Source organism: Notothenia coriiceps, unplaced genomic scaffold (genome assembly GCF_000735185.1).
Source record: "Notothenia coriiceps isolate Sejong01 unplaced genomic scaffold, NC01 NC01_scaffold00037244, whole genome shotgun sequence".
Classification (NCBI taxonomy): domain Eukaryota; kingdom Metazoa; phylum Chordata; class Actinopteri; order Perciformes; family Nototheniidae; genus Notothenia; species Notothenia coriiceps.
This window is the reverse complement of record NW_011369945.1, coordinates 10,814,703-10,819,928: the sequence shown is the minus strand read 5'-3', so window position 1 is coordinate 10,819,928 and position 5,226 is coordinate 10,814,703.

Below are 5,226 nucleotides of genomic sequence, written 5' to 3'. Positions count from 1 at the left end.
TCTGAATTCTCCTGTCTTCTTGGGAACCAGGAAGTACATGGAGTAAAGCCCCTTTTCTCTGTCCTGAGAGTGCACAACAGACACAGCCTGTTTTTGCAACAGGGCCTGAATCTCTGTTGAAAGGAAACCTATCTCCTCCTGGGATGAGATATTTGCCTCTCTTATGCCCCTGAATGGAGGAGGGACGCTGCAAAACTGGAGTGAGTAACACAGTTTCAGTGTCCTGTCCATCCACTCTGTCAGTACACGGCTGAGCTTCCATTCCCCATAAAACTGTGTTAGGGGACATGCAAGAAGCTGTGGAGCTCTCTGATGGCCCACTCCGCCAGAAGTTTGGCCCATGGGGGGATGACACAGAAAGGGACGATTTTCTACTGAGGTTCTTGAACGCACCACGGCACGCTCTCGCAGGGCCAAACGCTCCATCATAATGCGGTCTTTACACAGACGGTGAAATGCATTAATCGGAACCATTACACTAGGTGAGGTGTGTTTTCTGATAACACCACGCCGGCCCTAATGTCCCTGCACACGCATAGCGCTAGGAAAGCACTTCTGTGGTTTATCACACTCACATGCGCAAGTGGGCGCCACTGGCTGCCTCCTTTACAGGGGTTTACATCTGGGTGCCCAGTTAACATCGTATGAAACGGATCTTGCCGATTTCAACGAGACATTATGGGGAAATGTGGAATTGTGGAGAGAGATGACTCTTACTCTGGGATAAATGCAATCGTTTTTATTGAATGCATTTTTCACACACACATCACTTTAGATAGAACTAGGGTTACAATAAATGACCCACCGTTCTTGCAACAGGTCCTAAATTTCTGTTGAAAGGAAACCTATCTACTTCTGGGATGATAGATTTGCCTCTCTTACACCCCTGAATGGAGGAGGCACGCTGCAGAACTGGAGTGAGTAACCCAGTCGCAGTATCCTGTCCACCCATTCTATCAGTACACAGCTGAGCTTCCATTCCCCATCAAACTGTGTTTTAGGGGACATGCAAGGAGCTGTGGTATTCTCTGGTGGCCCTCTCCTCCGCCAAACCTTCCATGAAAGGAAGATTGGGATATGGGGAACCAACATTAAAAGGGCCGATTTCTGCGGAGGTCCTTGAAAGCACCGCGGCCACTCTCGCGTGCCCGACAACGAGAAGTCTTCGTCATCCTCCTCCCCGGCAAACGGAGCCATCTGCCCCGCTGGAATGGCGAACGTGAATGGCGAACGTGAATGGCCCCGCCTCTGCCATATCCTGGTCCCCCAAACTCTCGAAGCAGAGGTGGTGGGGATCGGCACCCGCTATTAAGCCAGGGCACGAAGGACAGGCCCGGGTCTCTAGAAGTGGCGAGACCATGAAGGTATGATAACTTCTTTCTTCTTCTTTCAAACGTTTTCCTTTTCCTGGTGTTGTCCTGCTCACTGAAGAGAAAAGGATGACAGTCAGGAGGTGTAGCTGCCTTACATGCCCGCGCATTCAGGTAGGCTCGCCCTGATTGGCCGGCTACGTTTATACAACTTCAGTGTGTGAACCAGTGGCGTCGCCTGGCCTGGGCATTCGGGGCTTTATATAATATAATAATAATATAATACATTGACCGTGCTTTACGTGAACTTCATCATGACACAAGAGAGGACGGCAGGACTGTAATTTCCCGTGTTCAGTGAATGCAACAGAGGCATGACACCAGACCAATCACAGAGTTGCATGGAAATAAACNTACCTTTGCGAGTGTGGGTTTTCCGCATTGACTTTGATCAAAAAGCAAGTACCAGTCAACCAGGGGCAGTTGCCACCCCATTCCACCCCGGTAGATCCGCCCCTGGTTGACTGGTACTTGCTTTTTGATCAAAGTCAATGCGGAAAACCCACACTCGCAAAGGTAGACGGAGGTGAAGGGAATGAGCACTTTTACAGCCTTTTTGGCGAGGTGGGGGAACTTGGTCTCCGCAGACAGCCAAAAGTGTGCAAGTGACACGCCAATGACAGCTCTGCATGCATCCCCTGGATATTATTTTATTAACTGCTCTCATCGCAACGCAATGTTTACAGTGAGAACAGCTGTGAGGTCCGTGCAGAAAGCAGAGCAGTGTTTAAAATATATATCACTCAGTATAACAGGCCTATACTCTCTATTTGCTTTAGTTTAGTAGATATCTAAAAACAAAGAGTCGATATTTTTCTAAAACCATTTAGTGCTTCACATAATAAAATACACAATGTCTGTAGCCTGTCTTAGGAGCTGTAGGTGTGTGTGTGTGTGGTACAGTGTGTAGGTGTGTGTGTGGTACAGTGTGTAGGTGCAGCGGACAGACAGGTCCTGTTCCTTTCATCAGACGGGAAGCGAAAGAACGAGCAAGACCCATTGCTGGTATGATCACAACCTGGTACTAAGCACACAGGCATCTTGTTAAAGTTATCTTATCCAACGCCATATAGATAGATTATATCTATATGACGCTAATCTTAGCTATCTCTTAGTGGAGGAAAACAGTTATGACATCACTTACAAATCTGGGATTTGTAGTCTTTCTAGTTGCGTATTTTTCATAGTCTTATATTTCAACAGTTTTACGACAAACTTTGACTTTTTTGACATGGAAATGATTTTTTAAGATTGACAAACATCATATGTGTAATTCATGGCACAATTCAAACGGGATCAAAAGATACGTTTTCTCTCTTCATTGACTTCAATGCATAATTTTTCCGAAATAAGGTCCCATGGACCGGAAGTAGATGGGCGTGACTTCACCACTCTATAGATGGGGGGGGGGGGGGAGTGAGTTCAGTGATAAGGCGGGTGATAGGAGGAGAGAGCAGGGAGAACGACGTAGGATAGCGTGAGATGTGATGAAGGGAGCAGGAAAGGCAGGCGGTGCAGAGATTAATCGTACAGAAACGGATTTGTTACGTAATGATGTACTGAGAGAAAATTATGACAAATGAGGACAGACGGAAAGACGAAGTAGGCGAGATAATCCCAACTCTGTGCAAGAGGAGTGTGTAAGGAGGAGGTCACGAAACTTAAGGGAGCGTCGGTAGGATGCCTTTATAACGACGAGGACACCTGTTGAACTCTAGGTTCGGTCTCCACCGACTAAAGATAATAAAAGTGGTGTAAAAAACAAGTGGATTTGAGAAAAGAACTCAGAAAATTTTCCCCGGGGTAATACGAGTACAAGTAAAGTTACAGCACGGAGATTACACCTGTACCAAGTTTCGAAATTACAAGTTTTTGCAACGAAAATAATATCGAAATGGGAGTATGACGGACCACGACGTCGTGGTGCGCCGTGTGCAGAGTTTGTTCTCGGGTCAGGACGGACGCTGAGTTGTGGGGAATCTCTTGACGAGTGGGTGAGAATCGGTAGGTGTGAGGGCGTTGAGCACTACGCGTTACGGAAGTCTGTCCTGGTTGTCGCCGTGTGGCGCGCTGAGCGAGAGTGGTGCGCACTACAGTGATACAATGCGCTGTCATTTGTTTCCTAGGTTTCACTCCGCAGACCTCCTCGGAAGATTTGGGAAGATCGTAAATGTACCGTGATTTTGTATATTTTGTGTGCATGTGCCTGTTCTCTTTGGTTTTCTCGATTTATGCCGGGGGAAAGTTGTAAAGATGACTCGATGGTGTCATATGTAGGGAGCTGAGGCGGCGTAGGGAATAAAGTATACAGAGAAAGACTGAAGGAACACTAAACAGAAAGTCAGTTTAGAAAAGGAAATGTTGTGAGACCAAGGAACAAAGTGGACGAGGACGCTGACAGTTTGCGGTAGAGAAAGTGATACTGTGTGGGATGTCGTGAGATTAGTAATCGGTTGTCTGAGGTCATGTGAACGAATAGTGTGAGGGAGACTACAGCAATGAGGACCGACGATTACGAAGGCGGAACGTGAACAGCCGTAGCGACCATGGAATTTCGTGACATCGTAAAGGAAAAGACGACCAACCCCTTACTGAAGTGGCCGCCGCCGCGCGAGAGCGAGCCAGAGTGGAATAATGGAGGTGCCCGTGCACGGACGACTAGTGGTCGTTTATGTGGCGGTTGAGTGTGTGCGTAAGACAGGGAGGCATTTCTCAATGACCGTAGGAGTGCGGCGTGAGGGCTGTTTGTGGCACACTGCGCTACTTCGTTGCGAGTGTGTGTTTGATTGCGGACTCTCCAACGAACTTTTCGACGATGTGTCGTGCCACTGTTGGATTATTTGAGAAAACACAAAGCACACACATCCGTTTTACAAGACCTACTGACTACTTCTCCGTTTGTTGTGCGCAGGAGTTGCGTTCTCTTAGAGATGCTTTGGTTCATATGATGTCAGCTCCGACAGTGACAGTGGTATTGAATAACACAACCTTCTATCAAAGGGTTTTATTAACACTATTTGCTTATAAGCAGATCACATTCGTGTCTAAGAAACGATAACTAAGTTGTATCTCGTTATTTGTCGTATTTTTATTACCGTTCATGTGGGGCAGAGTTGTTTCTCGTTACCTGAATTTGACTTCTATCAGTCTCGAATCTTAACCTGACAATTGTTTTTTATAGAGTTTTACAATATTATTTTGGTTTGTTTTGTATGTTAATTTACAACCTTTTTTTCCCGTTAACGGTTTAGAATATTAACTTTTGTTTTGAGTCGAATAATAAAGCTATACAGATTTGAAAAACACATCTGGTGTAAGAAACATTTGTTGTGTCCCGGGTACGAGTTGTGTGGTGCGCCGTTATGAAGGGGTTGTTGCCAGTCGGGTTTTCTTCTAACTCCGTGAGTAACTAATGAAACGCCGTGTGCGTGACGAAAATGCCCAGAGAAAGCGAAAGCCTGTACATGGGCAGTGGTGTGGCGGTTTAATGAGTGAAGAGTCGTATGAGTGAGCTAGAGAAGAGGTTTGTGTTCGAGAGTCTGAAGTGGTGCGCGAGAGAGAGGTTGCTTTCGTGTTGTGAGGCTTGTCTGGGATGTGTTGCGATGAGAGTGTCTGCCCGTATTGGTTGTTGGTGTTGACGGACCTTTGTTTATTGGTATTGAGTTGTTGCCGGACTTCAGACGAGAAACAGTCCGGTGCAGACGTAGTGACATTGGTTGGTTCTTTTTGCTTTTTGTAAGGATAAAGTTTTCTCGTCTTCTTTTGAGTCACCTGGACTTAGTAGTCGTAGCTGTATTACTACCTTTGTGAGTAAATGTGTGCTCGAATAGTTTTTGTCTCCACCGCGTCCTTCATC